Raw genomic sequence first — 19,241 nt, forward strand, 5'->3', positions numbered from 1 at the left:
CAGATATACAATTTTCTCGCTGGCATTATAAGAAATTAAGTTTTGTGGATGTTTGAAATTCTGATTTGCCCCAACGAACAACCGAATTTAGGAATATAGGTACAAATTTCAAACAGTTTTTTTACATAATGGACCCTCGCGGTTTTTAAAAACCAAAACAAAGTATCCATACTGCACACATTTGAACGTTTTACGTTCGAACGATTGGTGTTAACGTTTAAAATTCTGAAAATAGATGAAAGAGACTGCAGAACCGGCGGTATAAATTATTCTAAATAACCTTACGTATTTCCTTTGTTTGTGAAAATAAATCTAGACGGAGCCGCTTGTAAATTCTGTAGGTAAGCAGCATTCACATATTCAGACATTATTTCAACTCAACGTCAAACATACGACATTTCATACATCTATACTAATATATAAATCTACAGTGGTTTTTACGGATGTTCCGTTATAACTACTGAACCATGCATCCGATTGACTTGAAACTTGGTATCCATGTAGATAATACATGTACTTAATGGATAAGCTATTATTTCTCACCCCCACAAACATTCTCATCATTAACGCCCCCGCAACTGGTGTAGGGTGTCCAACACTCATATAAATATTCGCCTACCAAGTTTCAAGTCAATAGGATGCATGGTTCAGTAGTTATAACGGAACATCCGTAAAAACCACTGTAGATTTTATATACATATTAGTATAGATTGCAATAGAAATCCTCAGAAACCCTAGGTTGGATTTTCAAAGGCTTATTGCTTTAGCTTCACTTTAGTTCTGGATTCATTGATGTGCAGGTCAATTGAAATTCCTTAGGATTGAAATCTATTTTCAAATCACTATTTCACGGGCAGGTGTACAACTGACAAATATTTAATCGGAACGTTTCTATCGCTATTGAACGGCACGGCATCCATACAGAAGAATAGAAGTATTTTCTATCGCGACCTCAATGTATCATCATCATTTATTCCTTCCTATTACCCTCTGCTGGGTTGTAGGGCTCCAATCAAATTTTTCCATTTACATCGGTCTTGGGCAGTCTGTTCTAGCTCCTCCCACGTCATGCCCATGTCAGCATACCATGTCGATGTATGCTATAATAAATTTGGTATAAATATTTCTGGTAACTATGTCTACAAAGTAGTATAATTATTTACGGACGGATTTTTTTGTGTTTCAGAATAGATCGAATTAAGCGAATCTCGTGAAGTCGTCGTGGCCTAAAGGATAAAGACGTCCGGTGCATTCGTATTGAACGATGCACCGGTGTTCGGATCCCGCAGGCGGGTACCAATTTTTCTAATGAAATACGTACTCGACAAACGTTCACGATTGACTTCCACGGTAAAGGAATAACATCGCGTAATAAAAATCAAACCCGCAAAATTATAATTTGCGTAATTACTGGTGGTAGGACCTCTTGTGAGTCCGCGCGGGTAGGTACCACCACCCTGCCTATTTCTGTCGTGAAGCAGTAATGCGTTTCGGTTTGAAGGGCGAGACATCCGTTGTAACTATACTTGAGACCTTAGAACTGATATCTCAAGATTGGTGGCCCATTTACGTCGTACATGTCTATGGGCTCCAGTAACCACTTAACACCAGGGCTGTGAGCTCGTCCACCCATCTAAGCAATAAATTAAAAAAATATTTAAACAGAGGTACAAATAACTTTCTTCTTCAACCAATCCAGGCAGCAGCATTAGCTGAAGTAACCGGTGCTATTTGGCATGCAAATATCAAATGGAGGTAAAACGACGTACCTAATCAAACTAACAAAAATATCAAAATGAAACACGTCTCAATTCGAAAAGCCATGTAATCACCATAAACATGCGTCTTCCTCGTAATTACTACATGACCAATTGTGTTTCATTAATACATTCATTAATAAAAAAAAACGCCACAGACTGCATCGTCTGTTTGCAAGCGACGTTCAAGCAGCTAAGGTCAACTTAATTGACATGGATAGCGCCACGCACGTTCAGAGAGTGTGGTCGTGTTTCACACATTTACCGGTCCGAACTGAAAGCTTGTGGTTTAAAAAGTGTGACATTCGGTATGATCACATTAGTATGTACTAGCGACCCGCCCTCGCTTCGCTTCGGAAACTGTAATTTATTATTGATTTCTCCACTATTTAATGGATGTTGTTATACATATAAACATTCCTCTTCAATCACTCTATCTATTAAAAAAAAACCGCATCAAAATCCGTTGCGTAGTTTTAAAGATTTAAGCATACATAGGGACAGAGAAAGCGACTTTGTTTTATTCTATGTAGTGATGTACGTTGATCCTGAGAGTTTTTATAAAAAAACATTTTTTTTCAATGACTCTGCTCTTACGGAACCTGTTGTTTCAAACAGTCGTCCAAATTGACTCAACAGTAAGTAAACGATTGATCGATTTGTGCGCTGGTCCTACCAGTTCTTCCTACCCACTCTAACCGGCGCCATCTAGGCGGGCTTCGGACAGTTTGCCGACCAAGAGGGCTGGTAGTCGTGGTGCCGACGACCACCAGTCCGGCGTCCCGAGGGGGAGGGTGATGGGAGAGATGTGCTCCGCACTAAACGCTTCACTTTCCCCCTTTTGCCTTTTCATGAGTTCTGTCTCATGCGAGGTTTGGACGCGGGTTGTTGAGCGACAGGAGGTTTTAGTCAGTTCGACTCTGACATACCTCACCCGCCATCCCCAGAGAAGGGCGGAAGTCCGGCGATTTCCGCCTGACAAAAAAAAACCAGTTCTTCCTTCAATAAAAACGTTCACGTGAACAGCTGCTTAGAAATAGTATCACTAAGACTTCCGGTTGTTTTACTTTCAGAGCTATTTCGACTTGGCCTTTTTTTTGAACAGTCCGATCCTCACACGAAATGTCCATGCCTAGGGGGCACGCGGAGGTATGGAACTTGACGGTCTACATAATCTACATAACATGTTGGGAACAGATCGCGGACCCAAGAAATTTCAACGTGGCCTATCATTACTTTGTCTCCGAAAGCACTCAACGGTAAAGGGTGATAAATATCATTATCAGAACTTATAAAATTGTGTATTTACTATTTAACTAAACAATTATTTTTGCTAATAAGCAGAATTTTTTTAATCGTTATATTTACTCGGTCAGGATCTTACTCAGATATATATTATTTTATATAATAAGGTAAAACACATCTCTGATTGTGACCTCGGTCACGATACCGGTCGTGGCGATGAGCAAGCCGAGTGAACGTCAAGCTGATGTCAGCTGGGCGTCGAGAACTCCTTAAGGACGTGTCGTATGGCAAGCTAAATAATATTTATAGCTATTAACGCAGGTGGGTCACGAGGGCACTTGTTTACGATGTTTGAGATTCATTCAGCTAAAAGGGAGATCACCCTCGTAGTGATTACCGATGAGAGTGGGACACACGGTACAATTAAATTATGGCCTCACGACTCAATATAAATGGCGGTAAGTATTTAACACCAAGTAGACGGCGAGTTCGTCTGCCCAACTAATAAACTAGAAATTTTGACGTTCAGACAAACTGTATCTCACCTACGCCAATACGATATTCCAAAATATTGGTTCATGAAAATTCACTTTCAGAAAATAAAACCACGTTAGAAAACCACAAACACCTCTGTAACATTAATAAGTAAAAAACGAATTTGCTCGGTTGTACTATAACAGCGCCTTTATAATATTTGTATGACATGAGGATGGCTTCGCTCGCCCATGTTACGACCTGTTATCCTGAGGAAGTTCATTTCCAATTGATTGAAGATTTTTTTTAAACTAAAAGTATCGACAATAACGTCTATGACATAATGTTGGGTGATAAATGAATTTGTATAGGATCGGTGAAGCCGGCAGTCAATGCCATATTTCAGTGTTTAAAGATTCTCGCGAAAGAAGAATGCAAGATTATGCTATTAAAAATTTCACTATTTATTATTTTAGCAAATTTCCAGACATTCGACATTAATTTTTCTCTAATAGGTATATGTCCTCAGAAGCAACAATTTTTTTGTCAAATGAGATGGTAAGCTCACGATCGAACATATTATTAGTATGAGGCAGCGAATTTAGTACATTTACCGACCTTCAAACGTAAAATGTTGCAATAGGACAAAAAGCAAACGAGAAAATCAAACAATCATTGTGAAACATTCTCATTCGGCACTTGAATACCCTTTTATAAACACTTATCACACATCTTAAGGTCAATTAAGTCGAAATTTATTTTGAGCCTTTTATTTTCATCCTTGCTTATGGGTTATATGGCTTTTTTTTTACTTAAATGTGTGGACGAGCTCACAGCCCACCTGGTGTTAAGTGGTTACTGGAGCCCATAGACATGTACAACGTAAATGCGCCACCCACCTTGAGATATAAGTTCTAAGGTCTCAGTATAGTTACAATGGCTACCCCGCCTTTCAAACCGAAACGCATTACTGCTTCACGGCAGAAATAGGCAGGGCGGTGGTACCTACCCGTGCGGACTCACAAGAGCTCCTACCACCAGTAAATACCTATAATCACAATTGCAAATATATTACCAATCCACGGGAAGCGTATTGTATTCTGGTATCTAATCCCACATGCAGGTAACTATTTTTCTAATGAAATACGTACTTAACATTATGTTAAACCTTTACATTATGTATGTAATACAATTAATTATCTTAATATCTAAATAATAATTATCTTAATACAATTACGGTTTTTCCTTCATGTAGTTGTTGGTAACCACAACTGCGTCGAAAATAGATACGTAATTCAATTTCAGATTCAATAGATTTGTTACAATTGTTTGGAATCCGGATGTAAGTACTCAGTTTTTGTCTGTAATATTTATACATAACATTTCCGCACAGGATACGATCCTACTTTGAGAATATTAAGTGTTTTTTTTTTGCCACACAAGTGTTGGCGAGCTTCAACTGATTGTGATGGAATACTCAATCCGTAATGAAAATCCGTAACGGAATACTCAATCCGTATGAAAATTTACAACAAAATCATGTAATCGATACAAAAGCGGGTCACGTTATCATCTTATCAGTAAACTAAGTAGTACTAAGTCATGCGTTCATTGATTGTCTCTACATACTATAGAGTACTATAGACTATGACAACTTTTTAACAGCTTCAAATATAGGAGGAGTTAGTTACTTTTAGCGATTAACTTAATTAGAAATACATATTTTTTTTGGTCAGGAGGAAATCGCCGGACTTCCGCCGTCCACTGGGGATGGAGGGCGGGGCATGTCAGAGTCGAACTGACTAACACCTCCTGTCGCTCAACAACCAACGTCCAAACCTCGCATGAGACAGAACTCATGAAGAGGCAAAGGGGGGAAAGTGAAGCGTTTAGTACGGAGCACATCTCTTCCATCACCCTCCCCCTCGGGACGCCGGACCGGCGGTCGTCGGCGCCCTGACCACCAAATTAGAAATACATGGTGTTTTAGTAAAAAAAAGGTTTTTCAAACTTTTTGAAAGTCATTGATAACGCAAGTGTCCAGTGTCTTGACATACGATTTCAGAGGAAGAAATAAATAACGAACAGGAAGGTAGACAGATTTATGAGCTGCTAACATCCCACACAGTATTTACCAATCATTACGGGAGGAACGTAGTAATATCAAAATCTTAAAAGAAACCGATGCTACCTATTTCTAAATATGTACAAAGATCTCGATTCAGGACTTGTACTTTTCTTCTTTTTTTTTATTGCTTAGATGGGTGGACGAGCTCACAGCCCACCTGGTGTTAAGTGGTTACTGGAGCCCATAGTCATCGACAACGTAAATGCGACACCCACCTTGAGATATAAGTTCTAAGGTCTCAAGTAAGTTACAGCGGCTGCCCCACCCTTCAAACCGAAACGAATTTTTGCTTCACAGCAGAAATAGGCAGGGTAGTGGTAACCACCCGCGCGGACTCATAAGAGGTCCTACCACCAGTAAAAAATGCCACCACCAGCAAATGATGCTCTGCATCACTCGTAAGCGACAGTAAAGGGTAAATTTTAAGGTATCTACTCAGTGCTTCTAGCTGATCTTCAAGCCGTCACTTGTAAATAATGGATACATATTACGAAAGCTTTGGTTACGCAGTAAAACGATGTCATCAATCATGTCATCACAGCACACACACACACAACGTATCGATTAGCAATAAAATCTCTACTTACCTATACATTACTTGCTTAACACCTACAGGTTGTAATTAATTCGGTTTTTCCCTACGTAGCAGACGGTCGTCTGGTGCTAAGCTGTTACAAGGGCCTATACACATAATAACAAATGCCGTAACCAATCTTATTAAAGCTTCAAACAAATGCACTTGAAGCTTATCCAAACTGGGGAATTAACAAAATTTTATGTTTACATTCAGAAGTCAATGCATTGTCTGCAGTAAACGTCTGTGAGTGCCTAAATGATGATAAATATGACTCAATCGATCGTGCTAAAGAAATAACTACACACACTTGAAAAACATTACCCTCCTTATGTGACCGTTGGGTAAACGCACTCCAAGCTCAGTAAAGAGATAATTGAATTTACTATGCTTACGTAGCCAATCATGATGACCTAAGCTATTAGAGATCTATAAATACATAGTCTAACAAAGCGTGTGTTGTGTAGTCCAGTGTGAAATCCTACAGCATCAGTTTTTGTACTCCAATAAACATCGGGAACACAACAATACGTTTATAAACGCTAATCAGGGATGTCACATCGCTTAGATTTTTTAATACATAATTTAATCCAGCCCTTAATTTGCATTTTCGTTAATATTTAAAAATGATTTATTTTTTATTTTTTTATTGCTTAGATGGGTGGACAAGCTCACAAGCCACTTGGCGTTAATTGGTTACTGGAGCCCATAGACATCTACAACGTAAATGCGCCACCCACTTTGATTCAACCACTATTTCTATAGATGAACAGACAAGCTCCAACTAGTTTTAAGTTGTTACCGTCCACAACAATGACAGCCCTACTCATCTTAAAAGATAAATTGGAAATCTCACATTGTTTAACCGCCGTCTCACCCTTCAGACCTGAACGCAATACTGCGTAGAGCTAGAACTAGCCAGGATGGCACCTACATGGACGGGCTGGTAGTAAACCCTACTACTGCCTAAAAACAAACACTAAACTGTTTATACTACTACTATGTCGTGCATGTTTCGTAAAGATGTAAGTGCACCGATCTGGTTTGATAAGAATACGATAGGCCATTAGTAAATTAATCGAGTTTAGGCTTATTAGACTTATGTGTGACACATAAGTATCATTCTCATAGGGTCTCTTTTAACATATTTAATTTGATATGATACGAACGTAAAAACGAACAACCCCTTAATAAACAGCAAACACATGACCTTGAAAACACTTCGCCTTAAATATGTACTACTTTCACTTCGTCAGTCCAGTACTCTAGTATATAGTGACTCTCTATAAAGCCAAATTTCGGTTTCCAATCTAAGCCAGTGTTTATGTTAAGGGTATTTGGTATTCTGGATCTTTCTACGTATTTTCAGAACACAACAGCCAGCAACATAACAACCCGTCTTTTCATAGCACAAGAAAACAATACAACTCACAGTTTAGCGGTGTAGCGGGTTCCAAACTGTAAAATCTTGGTGGAGATACTCTCGTTACTGATATCAACACGCTTTTTGTTTTTAATGTATCGCACTGTTTATTTGTTTTGTGGTGTACAATAAACAATTCTCTCTCTCTCTCTCTCTCTCTCTCTCTCTCTCTCTCTTTTTGTAATTTAAATTTTTTATAAGAAACGCCGTGTGTCAGCCCTAACCGCAACCTTTCACATCGCGTTGAACCAGACCCCTACGGTACGAGTGTCCGATTTCATTCATCAATGTACCACATACGATCGATGTTGCCAACATAAAATGGAAACATAACGGAAAAAGTTTCTATTAAGTAAGTTATTGATACTGACTAAAAACCGAATTTTCTCATAAAGTCTTTAGTTACTATGATTTATATACATATAGTATATGTGTATACAACATTTGCAAAGAAATACGATTCCTTGAAAAAATTTACTTAATTCTGATCATTCCGTGAGTTTAGTAAAAATGTTCGAAAAACGGAGATATATTATTTTAAACTTTCGTGTCTGTCTACATTACACAGGGTTATTATCTTTTTTTTTATCTCACGGGTTCTTACCAGGATTTTCATATTTGATGAAATAGGGCTGGACTACCCGTGTCTACCCATGAAGCGCCATGCTTGAAACATCGCCGAAATACCGGCAACTCACTAAATGTGAAAATATTGGCATAAATAATTCGAAAATCCTTGCAATATTTTCCACTTTTCAATAAACGACACAGTGTACATGGATAACTACTCAATTCTTTAACTACAGGAATAACAGTGATAACTTGTTACTAGTATGTTATTGTTTGTTCAAAACCTTTGCGGACGGAAAATAATAATTTAGAAGCTTGTCTGTGCTAACTGATACCCTAAATGAGGCAGAAATTGACGGCAAAGAGTATGCGGTATATTTGGTAACGCTTGCGAACAACTAAAGCTATTTCTTCGTAGCTGAAATTCAAGTTTTCCGGCTCCGCTATCACAATAAATCCAGGCGAGTTCATGTGAACGATCCGTGAAGGGCACGGTTTGTTCACGCCGGTTACGCGACGGCTAGTTTCACTCACCGAAAACGCTCAAGTTAACTTTTCTAAAACATGCAGGTAGGTATTCGCTTACTATTGTTTCCACGTACGCAACCAGTGATAATACAATATACGATTTCATTTTCAGTAAAGAAGTCTGTTCTATATTGCCAAAGCTTACTTATAGTAAACGGGTGATGAAATGTATTTCCAAACATTAAATATCGAGTGAATAATACACGTTTAACTATGTTTTATTAGTTATGAAAAAGATGAATGTAGTATTTAGGTTTGCTGTAATCATTTTTTTTTTATTGCCTTTGTAGGCAAACGGGCATACGGCCCACCTGATGGTGAGTGGTTACCGTCGTGGACTTCAGCAATGCCAGGGGCAGAGCCAAGCCGCTGCCTACCGCTTAATACTCTCCACAAGCCTCGTTTGAAGAAGGACATGTCATAGCGCTCGGGAAACACCGTGGAGGGGAGCTCATTCCATAGCCGGATGGTACGTGGCAATAAAGATCTCTGGAAACGCACTGTGGACGACCGCAGTGGCTCCAGGTAGTATGGATGAACTCTACTCCGGTGGCGGGCGGTGCGATGGTAAAAACGAGATGCTGGTATCATCTCGAACAATTCCTCAGAGCACTCCCCATGGAACATACGGTACAAAATACAGAGGGAACCAAAGTCCCTCCGCAGACCCATAGGTTCCACACGATCCGAGATAATGGGATTATCGACAATCCGAACGGCCCTCCTCTGTATGGAGTCAAATAGAAGAAGCTGGTATTTGGGAGCCCCGGCCCAGAGATGGGAGCAGTACTCCATGCGAGGCCGGACTTGTGCTTTATAAAGCAAAAGTCTTTGTTCAGACGTGAAGTACTGCTTCGCTCTGTTGAGGACTCCCAGCATTTTGGACGCCAACTTGGCTTTGCCTTCCAAATGACTCCGAAGCTGGACATCGCTCGAAATGTCGACCCCAAGTATCCCGATACTCTCGGAAGGTTGCAGGGATACTCCTTGGAATTGCGGCGCCATGACAAAGGGGTCCTTCTTCGCAGTGAACGCGCAAACTTGTGTCTATATCGGGTTGAATTGAACCAAGTTCAATTCACCCCATTCGGAGACTCGCTCCAGAGAGTTCTCCACTTCAGACACAAGTTTTGATCGTCTCTCTTGCACCACGCTCCGTGAGAGACTCTGATTGCCGATATATCGCGCATTCCCCGTGCTGTCATCCGCATAGCAATGCATGCCATCAATAGACAGCATGTCATTGATATACAGGATGAAAAGCGTGGGGGAGAGCGCCGAGCCTTGTGGAACGCCAGCGTTAATGGTCATGGTATCAGAACATTCACCGTCTACAACGACCGTGATGCGCCGCCCATCCAAAACGCTAGCGATCCACTTGCAGAGACCCTCGGGGATTCCGTAAGATGGTAACTTCGATGAATCATGTCAGCTATGAAAACGTTTCTGAAGATAATGGGCGTTACTGATTTTTAGTAGTCTAGATGGGACATGAGCTGAATCCACTAACGGTGTTTTAGGTACCTTAAGCACCAGTCACCGTACTCGTCGAATCCGTCACCTGCGACGATGGGTTCGGTGAGTAAATTAACCCACGGACAGAGCCCACTAAGGTTCTACCCGAATCTTCTCAGTGGGTCGCGTTTCCGATCCGGTGGTACCTACCGACGGGGACTCACAAGAGGTCCTACAACCAGTAATATCACCAGTATGTGATATCAACATTAGGAATTTTTGTGTCTTTAATATCTAATGTCTCTGTTTCCGACACTACAGATATCCCAATTCAAGACTAGACTAAATGCCTATTCGTGATTTGTCCACAATTATTTATTCAACAAAAATTTTACAAATTCAAATAATACAAGTGTTATCTAACAGATTACTATGTTAAAGAAAAAAAAACAAACATTCATTTTGCTGTTCTAAATATAACTTAATCATAATTTGCCAGTAACTAAACATGAAATACATATTGTTACATCTCAGTGAATGACAAATTTTCTTAGCTTTGTAACGTTGATGCTACAGACTAGTGTAGTAAGCACTTATATAACACAATAATATATGCCGTGTCGGTGCATCTAATTGCTTCAACACAGTTTCACTTCCCCAGATCAAAGAAATAGTCATGTGTGGTACATTCTTTATATCTTTACTCAGTTTTTGTTCAATCTGTTGTAGCAAACAGTTCTGATTTTTAGATATGTAAAAGTTAAATGTAACTAAATGAGCTCAAGAAATACTTTATATTTGTTCTTAAAGTCGTAATTATAGAGAAAACTAAACTAAAACTGTTGTCAAAAGTTGTTTAAATACTTACAATTTTTTTATTGCTTAGATGGGTAGACAAGCTTACAGTCCACCCAGTGTTAAGTGGTTACTGGAGCCCATAGGCAACTACAACGTAAATGCACCACCCACCTTGAGATATAAGTTCTAAGGTCTCAGTATAGTTATAGTCAGTATAGTTATAATTTATAAAAATATAACAAGAAAATGTATAACATATTTTTTTAAATGTTATTAAAAATTAAAATCATGGTCTGTTTAATAAAATCACTTTTTCCTCAAGTTTTACTTTGTCTGCATTTCTTTATTCCAGCTATTTTGAAAATAATATGACATCAAACAATAGATTCTGTTTTATTTGATAAGCTCCACAATTGGCTGTGTTATGGGAGAAACTACCAGCTACCTTAGCTACAACTAGCTATCTTTTCTTTAAATTTCTGGGTTTTCCAAACATGAACTTGCTAAAATGATGAATATTAATTATACTATGAATCCATGTTTTAAAGGATATTTTTAAATTAGATATAAATGATTGTGTAAATCATTAACATTCTTGTAAGTGGGCTTCAAAAGGAAGTTGGCATCTTGCCAAAAACAGCCATAACTCAGTTATGCGTGTAACAGATTATGTATTAAGTATATTTCATATATTATAAGAACACTGTTTATTTTTTATTTAGAAGTATCAAAGGAACCATTATTTAAAGTTAATTTTTTAGTACAGTAATATAGACCAAAAATTTAGATATAATAAGATCAATGCAATTGTATGACTTTAAAAATATGTAAGATTGCTTCTTATTATAATAATGACTCATAATTCAGTCTATCAAATGAATTCTATTTTACTGTTGATCATTTTTGTTCATAAAATATTTTTGAATAAATCTGCATTATATGATCTCTGTAACCAGTTTTGATCATTAGTATTTACTAAAACATAACCTACCTAAGTTTTCTAGTATTATATCAGTTCCTGATTGAAAATATTGTACTAAAAACCATGTTTTAATCAAGTTGTTACAAAATCATGTTGTAGTAGTTAAGGCGACATTCTTTGGCCGTATGAATTTAATACAATAAGGGACAGGATATAACAGTAACATAGGGCGAGTGATGTCCTAATCTACTTCATAGGTACATACTTTGATAACGATATGTTTCACTAACAACGTTGATGTTCGTGTACTTTGACGCAAGTACATTAAAAGACATGCAGTGCATTTCATAATGAAAATAATCGTAGATTACGATTCTCAAAATACGAAACTATGATGTCACTGCGGATGAGTGTAGCCTGACAACCTACGCGACTTATAACATTGTTCAACTTAAAAGGGTTGCCTCGAATTACTGATTACGACCCCTGGATCGGAAACTAGCTTGCATTTCGATAATTTCGTTACAAATCACCACCAAAACAATAATACGCGGCACACTTAACAGGGAGTGACAACATCCTAACATTTTACTTCCATCTCTTTTGAACTTTCACGATAACAAAATGATGGAAAGGGACCGAATACTGTCAAAACTTTACCTATTTTTTACCAATTCCACAGTGGCCAAATCTTTTTAAATTAAATAAAACTAATAGAACTAGTAAACTGTGAACGAGCTTACCGTAATCAAGTGTACATAAATCCAAAACAAACGTCGGGATGATTTTATTGGTAAAAACAAGAAACACAATCACAAAAACTTTTTAGATAAACGTGGTATCACAAAGTGACACTTGGCCAACACTCGCACACAACATGCACTAGCATAGGACACCGCAATGACCGACACACTTTGACACTAAACTTTACTTCGAAGAGTTAACAAACGACAAATTGCTAATACCTATTTCGAGACGTCTGTCGTGCCCATGGAGTTAATAAGTACCTACAACTGGAGTGCTGTCTAATGCCGAGAAATCGGTCTCGAAAGAGAATACTTTTTGGTCGCGGTGTCCTTGTCTAATGTGGTGACCATATATAATTTAATTATAGGACAAAATTATACACATGCATAAGTTTTGAATTTACCTTAAGTAATTCTGTGTAACCCTATGTAAATACAAAACACGTGCTTGCAACCTTTTATTTATGTAAATTCAATTCTAAACATTGCTTCGTCGTCATGGTGACTTTTTTTCGACGGTTTTTTTTGGAAATTGCTGCGTTGTCGAAAATCTAGCACTGAGTTTTATTACAAACATCATTACCTCAGTTCTATTACTTAAACTTCCTCAAACTCGTGTTTAACGTCCGAATACTCAACCGCGACTTAAATAATATATTATGTTGAACTTAATTACGCAATTCCTACTTTAATGTACTGGCTAAGTGGGCCGTGCAAATTAATATTTGACACACTGAGTGAGACACTGCAACACACATGGTCTGCGCGTATCGGGTGCTCTTTTCCTACATTCACATCTTCAATTGATTTAAAATTGTTTGTATTTTTACTTCTGTGCTATTTTAATGACACGTGTATATTAAGTCTACTAGTTACATTTTAGGAAATAAAACACAATGGGTAATAAAATGAAATGAACTGAAATTCATTTATTTGTTATATGTAGACAATTAAATAACTCTTAAATGACAAGTCAATACACATAACACGATACACATAGTACTTGATCTCTATTTACAAAATATTGGTTATACATATTATTATTATTAAGTTCAGTTAATTTTCTGTAGTCTTATAATATAACATTTCCTCTATTTTAAGTAAATTCTTTTTTTTCAACGAAATACATAATTTATTTTAATCAATATCTAAGTGGACCATGAGTATCATTAAAATTTCGCAATTTAAATTTCAATTCAATTAAAAATCGCCATTTTTCTTTAATAAATCTAAAATCGACTTTATATTTACAATCACTATTTCGCGACTTTTAAGTTTTTGTTTCAATACCTTAACATCTTGTCGTAATTTTGCTTTTCTCGGGGTATTTTTTATTTCTTGCGTTTGAGTACTTGATTCTTCTTGTTTGACCTTTATATAGGACATTTTCCAGAAATTCCAACGTCATATTTACTAGAAGATCCTACTCGTTCGCTTAACGTCAGGCAAATGATATACATGCTTCCGTGCGACGCTATTCAATACAATAAAAAAAGTTCAAAAAATACCACGTGATGGCTCTTATAAAATGAAAAATACATTGCAAAATTATAGTTTTCACGATTGTTTTTTCAAATTTAGTATATGACATAGATTAAGTACAATTTACAAGACAAATGGTATTAAATATTATAATGAGAAAAAATATCTCACATTTTAAAAATATATGCTCACACTAGTAAAAATTTATCAATGAATCTGACATATGGAAGGATATTCCACAAACTGGAGACGATTCTCGCTTAAAACCACTTACATTAAAAGTGTTCACCATGATTACACGGAAACTTTCACGATTTTCGAAAAAAAAACAAGCCACAAGCTGTATCAGTGCCATTTTAACTTCGCACTACAAACGTAAATAGACGCCATTTTTCTTTTAATCCATTCATAGCTCTTTTTCGGTGATGCCAACAATTAATCTGGCTTCCCACCAAATTCAACATGAAAACCATCAGAAATCTACGTACCTACCATTAAATTTTCCATTAAACAGAGTTCTTATTAACATAGAACAATAATTTTTTTGTTAATAAGCTTTATTAATATATGATGTTCTATTAAAAATCAATATATATCATATAATCAATACTTCTTATATAATTTATTTTAATAAATTGTCATCATCAGAAACTAATTTCACCATAACTTTGTACGTTTATTTTGAACCAATTTAATTTTTGACGTTGATGGAAATTCTAAATTCTCGCAACATTTTCTAGTTAAGTTTAAGTCACTTCGTTTAAATAATATGTATTTAGATATATTATTGTCATAAAATGTTTAAAATCCTGTAAAGTGGATTGATTTTAAACTTTTCGATAATTTTCAACAACACCCAAGCTACTAAAAAATCCACTAACCACTAAAAGCCATTTTTGATAACGAAGACGGGGTCCAAATTCCGAGATTTTATGGAAAATCCTCTAAGCTAGCAACACTGCTTTTTGTTTGTAAAATGTGCGAGAGGGACACCACCACTTAATAATCATTCTCTTTTCAGACCGTTTTTCCTTACATCTTTTGCTATTTAAAAATAAACTTTAAGCCATAGAGATAAAGTATATTTTTAGTTTTTATGTCAAACGAAGTAAGCACTCCAGTTAGAATAGTAACTCTATGGTCGTGCCACAATAGATTTCGGCCATTTTGATTGCTGCTGAAAAGAAAGAGATGAATGCTATGTCTATCACTTTTATTTTATTTTGCTGTATAATCTATGACTTTTCGGTGGAAATGCAGAATGTCAACTTATGTGATTTTTTAATTTTGTTTGGTATCAATGGTGAAATTGCTAAAACGTTTTACAAATGTGAAAGTGAATAATTATAATAAAATGAAATAAAGTCGCTAGAGTTGACTACAGGGTTCTTCCAAAAAGTCCATTGAGCCTTGAGCTTCTTACCATTTTACTAGTAGATCCACAAGGCATCACCCATTCGGGATCTAGCCAACTCATAAGGCATCACCCATACGGGATCTAGCCAACTCATAAGGCATCACCCTTGTTAGCACTTCGTCTCATCACGTACATAGAGCATAACTTCGCTGATTGCAATTTGGACCTCAAGTTTTAAGCATCCTTCCCATCCAGTAATCGCATCTTCGTAGTCGCATCACAATATTTATGCGAGCAACTGAAAGATTTCATATTTCAGAGAATTTACTTATATTTATCTACTTCTGAAGGGGGACTTTTCACACCAGGATTTGCTGCAGCAGTCAATAAACATACGTGGTATTGTACGATGTTAGAAAATGACTATGAAGAAGATGTTATGACAATGTCAGGCAAAAACCTCGAATCTCGTTAATGACTTGAAATTTACAAGTTAAGCTTGAATACATTTAAGTTCAGAACAAGAAAATTTGGGCAATGATTTGGTCGACTAAAATCAGCTGTTTTGTTGGAAAATCTGAGGATTTTTTTTCTTTTTCTTTAACTTCAAAGGCAGTTCAACCCCATCGTCTATTAAAAGTGTTGTTGACAAAACGAAATCAGCTCGTTCCGAGATTTGGCTAAAAGACTATGGAACCTGGGAATTATTCTTTAGGTAGATCGGTAACGCTGCCGAGAGCAATATTTTTCGGTCTGTTCTCCCACCAATTTGGAAGTCTGTTGAAATCTGGCCTAATAATATGAAGCAACAGGACGATCTCCTGGTGGTTTTTTTACAACACACAACAGGGGGTCAGACGAAAGATGTGCCCCCCTGCAATTCTTGAAGTGGAATAGTTTAACATTCGAAATATGTGACTGTATGGCCTATCTCTCCTTTGCCTTCAAGTGGCCAAAAACGTTTTCTAGTCTTGCGGTAAATTTAAATAGTCTACAAATGTTAATTTTTTTTAAAATTGACTCAGTTTTTAGTTCAATTTCATCAAAAATGCTAATTCATACAGATATATATGTACTACTGATTTTGGTGACTAATTTTAACGGACGTTATTTTTTTAAGAAATCGTTATAATGCATTTATAAAAATAAAATTTGTTTTCAGATTTGTATCTCTGAATGCCACACAAAAAGTACAACAACCACACAAAGATGTAAGAAATTCCAAAAACAATTAATCACTACCTTTATAACAAATGATAAGTATTCAAAAGTAGCCTCAGAATTTATAATCTATCCAGTGCCATCCGAAAAGAAAGAGACTTAAGTCTGTCAATAAAAAATTAGACAAACAACTCACGACACCAAGATTACACCCTTGTTAGAACTATTACACGACTTGGAAAACGTACTCTTTTTCTTCCTGTTCGCTATTAAGTTCGCTTTACTCGCCAAGGGTCTATTCCAACCTCACTGCAACTGGTTGGTGAGTTCATGAGGGTCAACCTGAGAGAATGTTCTGACACTGGCCTTAGCAAGAGCAGTGCTTGGCAGAATCTACAACTAGATCGGAATCGCGACCCACTGAGAAGATCCGGCGAGAAACTCGGTGAATTGTGTCTATGCGTCAGTTCACTCGTCGAACTCTTCGTCATAATCGACGAGAACAGTGACCGCTGCTTGAAGAACCTAAAAGCACCAAGAGTGGATCCGGGATATTCGACAAGACATATTTCGGGCGACGGCGCCTTTGCGTTGCCCCGTCGCCTAGGTCGGTTAAGTAATTAGCAACGAGCACGATAAGGGGGTAATTGTGTCGCGCTGCTTTTTCAAAGTAGCGTTCTGATGCTTCCTTCAGATACTTACGTATCGGTTCATTTAAGTCGTCGTGATAATCGATATTCCTCACGTACCACGGTGCTCCGACGGCTATTCTGCAAAAACAGAGTTTATACAAACAAAGAGGCCCACAGTATGGACTAGCCAAAGATTTGATAAAGAATTGATTAACGGTAGGCAGCGGCTTGGCTCTGCCCCTGGTATTGCTGACGTACATGACCGACGGTAACCACTCACCATCAGGTGGGTTGTATGCTCGTCTACCTACACGGGCAATAAAAAATAAACCTCAAGCACGGCAGTACTTTCGCACGAAGAGGACGGAGCCTTGCGAGACTCCGGCCGAGATTTGTTTCGGGAGAGAGTATATTCTCACAACTCTATCCCGAAACGAACGGTTCGATATAAAATCTAGTATGATGAGCACGAGACTGTCTGGAAATCCCATGTACAGCTTATAAATTTAGTCGTTATGCCAGACTTTGTCGAACGCCTTCGCGATATCGAAGATAGGAGTTCTCATGGGGAGTGGTCCGCTTCTGTTTAACCCTTCTGAGATAAGGTTTCAGAGGCGATTGGGTAATAGTCGCTTGTAGAATTTGCTGGAAGGAGACTGATCGGACGGTAAACGGCGAGTTCGCTTTTAGATTCTCCAGGTTTACGAAGAGCGCATAAAATAAAGTCAACTTCGTAGAGTCGTCTAGTTCGTACTAATTATTCTTAATTTCATCATTTATTCCAGCTGCAACGTTCCGTTTTGGTCTTCCAGAAGTAATAGGAGATGCCGGCAAAGTCTTCGGGAAGGTTCTGGAAAAAATGTTTGCTCACAAAAAGCTCTTGGGTGTTCAATCTGGTATTTACTAAGTAAAAATCTAAACTTACATTTCATGGAGCAGTATCAAGGAAATATTTTTTATTGTTTGTTATATAATGATGAGGTATTGACTGTAATAAACTATTTGAAGCCCGGTGTCTAACTAAATAACATTGTTCAATTAATGATTATGTTTTACCTTATACAAACTGATCTGTAATATCCGTAATAACCGTCCTGTGAAAAATTGATAAATTTGCTTATTTTCTTTTTGTAAAATTTCTTTGTTCGCAAACGTCAAATCGATAATTATAATGCGATTCTCAAATGGTGCGACTATTAACGAATAACAATTAATTTTTGTTACATATTCATTTTTGTTACTATTTCTCTCTGTGAGGTCTGGTAAGGTTCACTCCGGGCCAAATCACATTTATAGATATCATCTATTTGAATTAAGTAATACAAGAGAGTCTTCATTTGAGTACCATAGAAAGCCAGATAAGTTCTTGGCCTAGCTTGTGTTATATTAATGCCCTGGCCGGTCTTGAGAAATAAGGTCATTTATAATGTATCACGGGTGTCTTACTCATCAGGCTGAGATCCATATCCAAGTGGTCCATAAATGCGGTTTCGCAACTCCCACGGCCTCGCCGCGCCGCATGACCTACGCACTAACCATCCATTAGTGAGCACGTGGCTTGTGGGGGACTTAGAGAAGCGGTTTCTCTAAACACCAGTTAGCAAGGAGTACCATTGTGCCATTTTTAAACGCAGACAAAAAAGTATTAAACTATTTTTTTTGCAGTTACTCGCACTGACTACATGTGAACTTTTTACCTTAATTGTTTTTCAAGATTTTTTTCGTCAATATTAATCTTGCTTTATTTCATAAATAAAACGTTTGTGAAGTCGTCGTGGCCTAACGGATAAGACGTCCGATGCATTCGTGCTGAGCGATGCACCGGTGTTCGAATCTCAGGCGGGTACCAATTTTTCTAATGAAATACGTACTCAACAAATGTTCACGATTGACTTCCACGGTGAAGGAATAACATCGTGTAATAAAAATCAAACCCGCAAAATTATAATTTGCGTAATTACTAGTGGTAGGACCTCTTGTGAGTCCGCG

The 19,241-nt window shown here is 37.4% G+C and overlaps 1 protein-coding gene and 1 long non-coding RNA gene across 8 annotated transcripts in view; one reads left to right on the top strand and one right to left on the bottom strand.

Moving 5' to 3' along the window:
- The window catches only part of LOC101742925 (rho guanine nucleotide exchange factor 11), a 167,082-nt gene extending 151,795 nt beyond the window's left edge, over nucleotides 1-15,287 (bottom strand). For 4 of the 6 annotated variants that reach the window (XM_062675589.1, XM_062675587.1, XM_062675588.1 and 1 more), the window contains exon 1: nucleotides 12,618-15,238. The gene's annotated coding sequence lies outside the window, so the exon portion shown is untranslated. The other 2 variants (XM_062675585.1, XM_062675586.1) reach the window with 2 other exon arrangements.
- A 1,103-nt stretch (nucleotides 15,288-16,390) lies between these two features.
- LOC101736560 (uncharacterized) lies at nucleotides 16,391-18,280 on the top strand. 2 transcript variants are annotated; one of them, XR_005246165.2, is made up of 3 exons: nucleotides 16,391-16,546; nucleotides 16,622-16,670; nucleotides 18,038-18,280. It is a non-coding gene; the product is annotated as an uncharacterized LOC101736560 (long non-coding RNA). The 2 variants fall into 2 exon arrangements; XR_002430191.3 differs by lacking the exons at nucleotides 16,391-16,546; nucleotides 16,622-16,670 and adding an exon at nucleotides 16,677-17,227.
- The last annotated feature ends 961 nt before the right edge of the window (nucleotides 18,281-19,241 follow it).

Source organism: Bombyx mori, chromosome 24 (assembly GCF_030269925.1).
Source record: "Bombyx mori chromosome 24, ASM3026992v2".
Taxonomy (NCBI): Eukaryota; Metazoa; Arthropoda; class Insecta; order Lepidoptera; family Bombycidae; genus Bombyx; species Bombyx mori.